Source organism: Pecten maximus, chromosome 10, assembly GCF_902652985.1.
Source record: "Pecten maximus chromosome 10, xPecMax1.1, whole genome shotgun sequence".
Taxonomy (NCBI): domain Eukaryota; kingdom Metazoa; phylum Mollusca; class Bivalvia; order Pectinida; family Pectinidae; genus Pecten; species Pecten maximus.
In genome coordinates, this window is record NC_047024.1 from 5,612,626 (window position 1) to 5,623,803 (window position 11,178).

Sequence of the window (11,178 nt, forward strand, 5' to 3'; positions counted from 1 at the left end):
TGTGCGAACTATTACTAAACTATCTGATGATGCTTTAAAAGATACGTTCATTTCGCAGGTACTGGAGAAGGGTTGTTGATGGATGTGGTTCTCCAATGGCTTTCTGTATGAAACGAAAAATGCCGTTAACAACATGCAACTGAACGCCCAGTTTCATTTAAGACTATTAATACATTCATTTCAGATATGATACTATGCATGAGATTTTATATACATATAGTTATTAGTACATCGTTTGCTATCCAATATCTTAAGTTATCATAATAAGATAAAGAAAACATTATTTATCATATAGCTGATATGTTCTGTCATTTCATTCGGCCATGTTATTAAATGGTAAGACGCTAGTGTACGTAAACTTTTGTGACATAAATATTTGACATCTTAATGACGCCACGTGTTTGTTTTCATTGTTTGTAGTGATAAACAGGATCTTGCACTAGCGTCAATTCAACATGGAATATCTTTAACATGTAAAATGCTCATAACATATCGTTGATATCACAAAGCCGACGTATTCTGTCTTGTCATACGGTCACGATAATAAGTAGTTGTAAAAGGCTCGTGACATAGTAAACATTTGAACCCGTTTAATTATTTACATACTACATTGATACGGGGTGTGAGACCTATATTTATGTTACTCAGACATGAAACCTTTGACCACGGAGTAAGTTTATCCTATACCAGGGTAGCACGCCGTGGTAAGGTGTTATTGACAACAGGGTTTATAAACAATAGTTAACCTTGCCTTATTATCACCGTGATCCCAGTAGGGATAATGTATATAGATATAACATTACATTGATACAGTCCTAAAATCGGGAACCTAGACGATACCTTCGACATCGGCTACTTACGGCTACCCGCTAGATACGTGTATATAATCTTGTATTCAACACCCACTTTTCCTGGTTATAAATAGTAAGTCTATGTTAAAACACGTTTAAAAAAAAATATAAACATAAATATTTCCTACATAGCATGTGCTGGAATCATATTGCTTCAAGTTGCGCCATTCCTTTTTAAACCTGATATTTGGCTATTGTTTGATACCATCTATACGTTACCTACGATGTTCTCTAATAAATAACAATAGGCGAATTAATTATCGACCGTAGGAATCTTTAAAATAAATATAAATTCAAAAATGTACCTGTCTGTACTGTATTTATAACTAGGTGAACAGTTTTATATGTATATGATATATATCTATTTATTAGCACAATGTGTTAGGCGATTGGGTGCCGTAGATCGTGAGTTCGAGGCCCTGTCAGAGCACGAGCCCAAAAGCTGTCTTCCTTTGTCATATGTGTTACTAAGTTAAAGATCTATTTATTCGCACAATCATCATATACACTATGTGTTGGTGATCCGAAGATATAGATTTGAATTTCCTGTCGTAGTTGTACCGAGAGAAATATGTTGCATTGTTACCTTAACACCATTAACGTAGATTACTAGTCTATCCCCTTCTTTGTTCATCTTAAGTGATGGCAGCAGTTACCAATCTGAAACAAGTTTAAAAATCGTATGAGATAATAATGAACATAATAATTCCAATCCAAACACATGTCATCCAATGACGCAGTAATATATAATAGAGCTGATATCACGACAGTGTTTGTAGTAGCATACTACACCTACGTACAAAATCTCATCAAAATTGGACACTACCTAAATTCGACCAATCACAGGCCTCAGTCAAGCTAACCAATAAAAAAACGGAGCAAAATTAATATGTCTCCGAACTCTGTCTCGGTGACATAGTAAAACTGTGTTGACATTAAAATGAGCTTCTCAGTTATAATAGAAACAAACAAAACCAGTAAAAGGCGAAATTGTGAACTGAAGTAGACACACTGCTCAAAAAAGCAACGATTAGAAAACAAACCGGTCATCTGAATATGATGGTTTGAAAATGTATATCAGGCTAATATCGCTACTTGGGCAAAACTTTTGTTACCCTACAAAAATGACATTTCGTCACAGATGATCTTAGATACGGTAAACAGTTAAGATTTGTATAATCAAGCCATATTGACGTTCAACAGCATACTGTCAGGCACCAACCCTGCTAGCGATCAGCTGATCACGTCTTACACTCATTTCTACAGGGGGTCTTTACATTTATTTGTTTGTTCTTAATCCCTGTTAAGAGGAGCATATCAACTTTAGTATTCATTTATATCATTCATCCCAGTTTTACAGGTCTACATTTCAATTATCAGAAATATCATACCACTGATAGTTAATGAAAAAAAAATGGTCACAAATATAGAATATTGGGGGATTTTCATATCCTTTGGCGTATTTCGTACAGCTGTAACATGTTTATCTTCCTTTCTCTTTTCGTTCTTATAAAACATATTTTCTTTCCCTCAGCAAAGATTAATGAACTGCCAGGGTTGGGGAGCGCTACCGTCAGTCCCTAGCACAATAGTTGTCCTTACACAGGAGGGTACTCTATCACAATCTCGTTCAATATGCTATGTTCCCCGGTAAATATTGCAGAGAGTCAATTTCAACCCTTACGTAGCTTGGAACTAATTTGTAAATGGGTAAAATATATACTTTTTTCCTTCACTGAATCAGTAAGTTATACTTTAATTTGAAAAAGAAATCATTTAAAAAAAAACAACAAATGTTCAATGAAGAAAGGGGGATATAAAAACCAGGAGTTTCGTGTCCTTTTGTATCTCATCTACAGTAACATGGATATTAAAGAGACAAAAGGCACAAACAGAGGTAGCAGTGTGCAGTAAAAATGCCCAATTCTGAAAAATAAAGCACATGTTTAAGATATGTAAACATAGCCAGGAAACCCTACCGATTATCAACAATAAAGTATATATATTTGTTATCTATACCATATTTACAATTTTAGTACAGCTCTGAAAGATAAGTAAGCTGATCTCTCTATGTGTTTCAGACCTGCTATTATCATGGTAACCAATGAAAAAAAAAAATTGCAAAATATCATGATATTTTACCCAAAATGACACATTTCTTTACACAATTTTTTTTTAAAAAACCTATTTGAAATTAATTATCTCTTTCCCAAAGACAGAATTAATCTTGTTTTGACATATGTTGTACATTAAGTTTTCCCACACTCCTCTTACCTTGATTGGGAGATACCATTTTTCGCTGTAGGTAAAACTAAATTTCCTGTGTATTCACACTTTCGGAAAATCCGGAAATTTAAAATCCGCAACCAATTTATTTATTTGAATTTGAACAAATGTGAAACCTGTATGTACTACTTTATAGTGAATAAACCAATTATAGTGTACATATCTTTTCCATATTTTATGCATATCATAATACCGAAGTAATTCCATTATAACAATAGATGTTTTAGGCAATTTTTATAATGACTTTCAGAAATATCAATAGATTAAATGAACAAGGTTTAAAATTTCAAATAGATAAGAAAGATGTAAGTGCAGTCCAAGCATATACATTCATTTTGGAGAATGATAATATAATCATTATTTTCATCGCTATTGATATGTAATAAAATTTGAGCTTTTAAAATTCCACCAAGACTCTCAACAAGAGAGATAATAGGGCAATATAAATTTAGAGTATTTTATTTAATAATGTAACCATTTTTCTTGTCATAGATATCAACTCACCTGATAAAACAATCTCAAGATTGTTTGTAGCGGTCTGCTTAAATCACATTCACCACCCTGTAGATAACCCGTTTACTCGACCTTATATGGTTTGTAATGTACCAACGCCACTACTTGTACACAAAAGTCCACCTCTGGTGTTGATAAAACTTGCCTTTAGTGAACCATTGATGTGGGCATGCGACATATGCAGCTCTTGTTTGCCGGCTATAATTGGACATTCGGTTTACCTGTTCACAACCTTAGTAAGATGTTTCATTTATATGTCACAGTGTTACCGTATACGATGATAGACAGTAAAATCACGATCGGCCATGAAAACCTTAGTGCTACATTATAACCCTGATAACACGCTGTATATGTCAAGTTCAGGTCGGTTTGATTACGTATGGCCACGACTTATGCAAGATCTTCCATATATAGCCTAGGTTGCGTCCCCTATCTATAATGTTTTTGTGTCCCAGTTGATTCGATATTCCCAGTTTCATGTTTTGTTTTTGGTCACCTCGTGTCATCAACAATGTAGGCCCACCCTTAACATCACTAGAAGTCCTAGAAAGACGGAACAGCTGTACTGCGTAGTAATGTGCTTGAAGATCTAGACATTCACAGTATCTGCGCGTTATTCGTGAGTTATACGAAGTGTAATATATATTTAGTATAGTTCACAACCCTATACGTGTATCAATGTTCGTTTCTTTTTTTAATGGGATATTGAAGTGTTTATAATTGAAGAAAAAATTCTGAACAGAAGATTAGTAGTTTCTAGTAAATTTGTGTTGTGTTGACGACCAGATCTTCAAACAATTTGTTGACCTCACTCATGGGAACAAGCTGTGTACCACCGTAATAGAATACAGCATAGGTATTTTAGCAGATTACTGCTTGATAGTGAGCGACCGGTTTTAATCAATTGAATATATCCAATTAATGGATGGTCGTGAGCGACAAATCTTATAGATTCTATTCATAGTCGATTGAGATATTTTGATATTCTTTAAGATATTATTGAACTATAATGAAATATATTTTACACAATACTATTGTTATAATTAGATTACATTTCCCATTATGCTTTATTGTGGTTGGGTCAGCTATTAAAACAGTCATTACGTCAAGGTTACATTGGATAATTATGACACAAAGACTATAGTTACAACACATCTTTATCCCGTCATTACGTCAAGGTAACATTGGATACTTATGACACAAAGACTATAGTTACAACACATCTTTATCCCGTCATTACGTCAAGGTTACATTGGATACTTATGACACAAAGACTATAGTTACAACACATCTTTATCCCGTCATTACGTCAAGGTAACATTGGATACTTATGACACAAAGACTATAGTTACAACACATCTTTATCCCGTCATTACGTCAAGGTAACATTTGATACTTATGACACAGACTATAGTTACAACACATCTTTGTCAAGGTTACATTGGATACTTATGACACAAAGACTATAGTTACAACACATCTTAATCCCGTCATTACGTCAAGATAACATTGGATAATTATGACACAAAGACTATAGTTACAACACATCTGTATCCCGTCATTACGTCAAGGTAACATTGGATAATTATGACACAAAGACTATAGTTACAACACATCTGTATCCCGTCATTACGTCAAGGTAACATTGGATAATTATGACACAAAGACTATAGTTACAACACATCTTTGTCAAGGTAACATTGGATACTTATGACACAAAGACTAAAGTTACAACACATCTTTGTCAAGGTAACATTGGATACTTATGACACAAAGACTATAGTTACACCACATCTGTATCCCGTCATTACGTCAAGGTAACATTTGATACTTATGACACAAAGACTATAGTTACAACACATCTTAATCCCGTCATTACGTCAAGGTAACATTGGATACTTATGACACAAAGACTATAGTTACAACACATCTTTTTCAAGGTTACATTGGATAATTATGACATTTGATACTTATGACACAAAGACTATAGTTACACCACATCTTTATCCCAGATATGGCGGAGTACCTACGTTATTACAATTATTCCTCGAAGGGAAGTATTCAACACAGAGTTTAATTTCATCTAAAAATCAGACGTTACAGTATTGATTTATCACACTACACGAGAACATTTTGCTTTGTCAGAATATATGTCAGTCCATCAAACAAAGAAATAGCCGTCTATTAGATGATATGAATACCTGGATCGCAATGTATTTTACATACTAGGATACGAATTATACACATATTATGAGTATTCATCATAGTACAACTACGACAGGAAATTCTAATCCTTATCTTCGGATCACCAATTAATGTGCTAATTATTTGATATAACACAATTGACGATAGAAGACAACTTTTTGACTCGTGCCCTGACCGGGCCTCGAACTCACGATCACGGCCCCCAGTCGCCTGGCAAGAAAATACCCACAGCTTATACCGCTGCGTCACATCAGCGTTTATCAATAATTTCTAATGCTTAGGAAATAACATATTTGTATCGTAATTTTTTTTTAATCCACCTGTTGTTTCCACAATTATTTATAATTGTGTTTATTAATTCAAGTATAATTACCTCCTTAATATTATCTACCGCTCTTTGGTTCCAGAACTTGCGCAAAAATCCCTGGGCCAACTTAAGTTTGTATTTACTTTCAGTCTCCATTTGCATCTTTGTGAGTTCTTCATTGAGCAAATCCTGTACTTTATCAAACGTTGAAGAGTTTAATTTTCTGTAAAATAATATCTTATCTTAAGGGAATATGATAAATGAGCCCAACCAATGAATCCATGTAAAATGTACATTTATGTACAGATGCCTTATCAGACAACTGTGAATACTTTGGTAAACAACCAAAACATTGAATGCATTGTTACTGGTTAGGCTATACGTCACACTTACTTCCCAACAAGAAGATTGGCTGTATTTGATGATGATGTAAATGTTCGTCCTATTCCACCAAAATACAGACGCGCAGATGTCACCGTCTCCTCTACCATAGTAATGGTAAAACAGGCATTGGCGATGGCGTAGTCAAAGCTTTTCCTCTTGACTTGCTTATAGTAAAACGTTTTGCAGTTCTGTAGGAAATCCGATATCATAAATGTTAAATAAGAAAAACACACTAAGACGGTAAAGATTATTTTACACTTTTTTTTTAGAACCTCATTTATTATTTTTGATGTTATCGATAGCGACTGTAACGTATTTTTTCGATCTTATATAATATCAACGATACGTGAGGAGGGAATATTATAGAAATCGCCTTTAGATCCTCGATCAAACGTTAAAAGGTATGTATTCGCCTTACCAATCGTTCATATTTAAGAAAATTTTATATTAACAGGTATTTTACTGTGCGAACTATACCTAAACTGGTGCTATATGATTGTGTTTTAAAAGATACGTTCATTTCGCAGGTACTGGAGAAGGGTCGTTGATGGATGTTGAGCTCCAATGCTTTTCTGAATAAAACAAACAACGCAGTAAACAACATGCAATTGAATGCCCAGTTTCATTTATGACTCATAATATTTTTTAAATATGGTACTATTTATGAAATTTTTATACATATGTGGCTATATGCAGTTTGCTTATTATTTTCCCCTTCCCGTTCCCGTTATTTGATTCTTCTTGTTTTCTGATAATGAACATATGAACATATTAAGTAGAACACAGAAAACATGCATATACATTCATACTACATAACTATTTATATTATAGAATTTGCTCTATTGCCTCGTTACCTTAACACCATTATTGTAGATTACCAGTCTATCCCCTTCTTTGTTCATCTTGAGTGATGGCAGCAGTTACCAATCTAAAACAAGTTTAAAAGGTCGTATGTGAATTAATTACCAAATAACTAACATAATAATTCCTATCCAAACATTAAAAATTATTCCTAGAATATAATTTAATTTATCATAATGAAGACTGCTTGTTAATTTCTTTATTGGTAAGTTATTGTTGTTAGGTAGCAATATAGTTTGATTTATCCTGTACGGTTACTTCCCTTGGATTGGTAGTTTATTTCCATATTTGCAATTAGAGTTACCACCCCTGGCAGTTCCTAATATTTGGTAGCCATTGCTAGCGTGTGAGATACAAATGCCCTCCAACCCTCCCAATTTAGATGGAAATCTGGGTCTGCTGTGGTTTTTTCCATTGTATGTTCGCAGGGTTCACTTAGGAAATGTCAAGACTTCGACCACAGACCATGAGGTAGCTGAGTTTCTCCTACACAACAGATTGCTGCTACATATTTTTTCAACTTTGACTTAAAATTTCATTTCAAAAGATATCAAATAGTATTGGTTAGTATCTGCTATGATTTTTTTTTTTTGGGGGGGGGGGGGGGGGAGATTTTCTGCTCCCAGTTTCCTCCCCAACTTCATTAGCTAGTGATTGAAGTCATTGGCCATCATTTGCCACATATCATAAAGGTTAGCAAAAAATAAACCAAACATAAAATGTGTAATTATTGTTTGTTATTTGTTTGAGTTGTCTTCTATTTGATAAATATCCTCCAAACATAATGACGCAGTAGTATATAAATGAGCTGATATAACAACAGTGTTTGTAGTATCATACCACACCTGCGTACCAAAGCTCATCAAAATCAGACATAACTAAATTTCGACCAATCACAGGCCTCAGTCCTCCTTAACAAAGTTTTCGCCCCGAAGACAGTCACAGCACAGGTTCTATTGGAATGTAGCAGAACTGGACATGGCTGAACACCGATGGCCAGGTAACTCAAATTGTTAGAGAGTCCGTATATAGTTCGGCGGCCCCTGGTCACGGCACCAAATGTAAGAGGAATGGAAAACTGCAGGGCACTTCCTTGTAAGTAACCCGCTTTCTCGACCTAATATTATAAACTACTGACGCCACCTTGTAGGTAACCCGCTTTCTCGACCGTATATTGTAAACTACTGACGCCACCTTGTAGGTAACCCGCTTTCTCGACCTAATATTGTAAACTACCAACACCACCTTGTAGGTAACCCACTTTCTCGACCTAATATTGTAAACTACCAACACCACCTTGTCGGTTACCCACTTTCTCGACCTAATATTGTGAACTACTGACGCCACCGTGTAGGTAGCCCACTTTCTCGACCTAATATTGTAAACTACTGACGCCACCGTGTAGGTAGCCCACTTTCTCGACCTAATATTGTAAACTACTGACGCCACCGTGTAGGTAACCCACTTTCTCGACCTAATATTGTAAACTACCAACGCCACCTTGTAGGTTACCCACTTTCTCGACCTAATATTATAAACTACTGACGCCACCTTGTAGGTTACCCACTTTCTCGACCTAATATTGTAAACTACTGACGCCACCGTGTAGGTAACCCACTTTCTCGACCTAATATTGTAAACTACCAACGCCACCTTGTAGGTTACCCACTTTCTCGACCTAATATTGTAAACTACTGACGCCACCTTGTAGGTTACCCACTTTCTCGACCTAATATTGTAAACTACCAACAACACCTTGTAGGTAGCCCGATCATTCAACCTTAAATTGTAAACTACCAACACCACTGTAATGTGCAGATGAGTAATATATAAATCGGTTGAAAAATCAGCATTGCCGCAACAAAAGTTAAGCACATTTGTTTATGTATAAACATATTTTGATCTACGTTCATACAAAAATACTGTTCTTAAGTTATATTTTTGCCTTAATTTAACTTATAAGATACGAAGAGCACCGCATAAAAAGGCAATAATATCTTCCGACTCTCTGTCTCTCCTTCAGATTTTACAAGAAAACACTCGTTCAAAACCTTGTCTTTCTCATATCTTAAAAAAATGCAAAATAACATTGTCGGAATAAAAGGCAAGCAAAATATGCTTTAAATCAGCAAGAGACAGATATCAAAATACCATATACAGATTTCACACCTGTTATTTGTACTGTCATTCGAAGTAAATGGCAGCAACGCTGGTCTCTCGAGAGGTGCAGCAAACTTTTTAAAGTACAACCGAAACTTAAAACTTATATTTCAAGTCGGAAAGAACGTAGAGAGGAAATTTTCCTCTCTCGGCTCCGTACCGGGCACACATATCCTACGCATTCGTTCATTTTAAAAAGAGAAGTATCCAGCAACATGCCATGCATGCGATGCTCAATTCACAGTTGAGCACTTTCTAATAGAATGTTTCGATTTCTAGTATATTCGTGATAAGTACTTTCGAGCCACGGATTTTGAAACTCTTTTCAATTCCGTGGATTCGAAAGCACTTTTTTACCTTTTTGAATAAATCGATCTACGTATTCAATAGACTTTGAAAAGCTCCTTTTACCATACTCTGTTTGACGTTATACATACATCAGAAAGTTCACATAATCTATTCGTTATATAAATTTTATCATTTTAACCCATATTTCATCATAGTGATCTAAATATACAATGCTAATCTTTAAAAAGGCCTTTTTTCATCTGTTTTTAAACTCAAATAAAATCAATTAGTAGTGTTTTGTTTGGTCGTAAATGACCATGGCTGTCGATGGGCCGTAAAACCTAAACAAACAAGCAAACGGACAAGTATTTTCAAAAGTAGTTGTGCCAAGTTAAAAACCAATACCACCTCATAAACAAATGAAATTAACGATTTTCTCTTTTCTCTGCAGAATGCTGCAAACTAATTTTTAACTGATATATATATTATCTAACCGCACATAACCTTACTAAACCGCATGTGTATTACTCGTATATATTTGTACAGCGTGACCCTGTAGCTAACCCGCTTACTTGGCCGTATATGGTAAATGTCGCCACTACTTGTACACAATCCATTCATTTCACTGTGTGTGGTAAACGTCCATTTTTGGTGCTGATAAAACTGAGACAAACCTGCATTAGTAAACCATTGATGGCACTGGTTTACCAGTTATACGTGTACATTTTTACCTGTTCACAGCCTTAGTAAGATGTTCCCCAATATATCACATGGTTACCGTATAACGGCAAGAATCCCAGTGCTACACACATTGTAACCCCGATAACACGAATATATGTGTCAAGTTCAGGTCGGGTTGATTACGTTTGGTCATTGCTTATGCAAGATTCGGTTCAGATAGACAACCAAACATAAGGATGGAACAACCCTTTGGAAGCTTGTAAAACCGATACCCATTCAATCATCATGGAAAGAAATCTTTTTTATCTGATGAAAACACGAAAATTTTACTTAAGGGCACTTAACAGTTGCCATGGACTAGGACAGGTCAATGATTAGTCTAGGTTTTTCCACCTACATTACGTCCCCTACCTATAATGTTTAGGTGTCCCAGTTGATTCGATATTCCCAGTTTCATATTTTGTTTTTGGTCGCCTCCTATCATCACGCCCTTAGTATCACTGACGATTTCTAGAAAGACAGAACTTCTTTATGGTGCAGTATAATTTTTCTCTATTGTATCTAGCTCTCTATTTGTTGTGAAGACCTAATATCTTGTGACTTTTGTAAAAAAAATATTTTGTTCACATGTCAGTAGTCTGT

At 35.1% G+C, this 11,178-nt stretch overlaps 1 long non-coding RNA gene across 1 annotated transcript; it reads right to left on the reverse strand.

The window, feature by feature from the left end:
* Positions 1-45: 45 nt before the first annotated feature.
* Positions 46-3,980, reverse strand: LOC117336391. The gene is made up of 3 exons (XR_004534596.1): positions 3,642-3,980; positions 1,438-1,511; positions 46-103 (listed from the first exon to the last, which is right to left on the reverse strand). It is a non-coding gene; the product is annotated as an uncharacterized LOC117336391 (long non-coding RNA).
* Between the last annotated feature and the right edge of the window lie 7,198 nt (positions 3,981-11,178).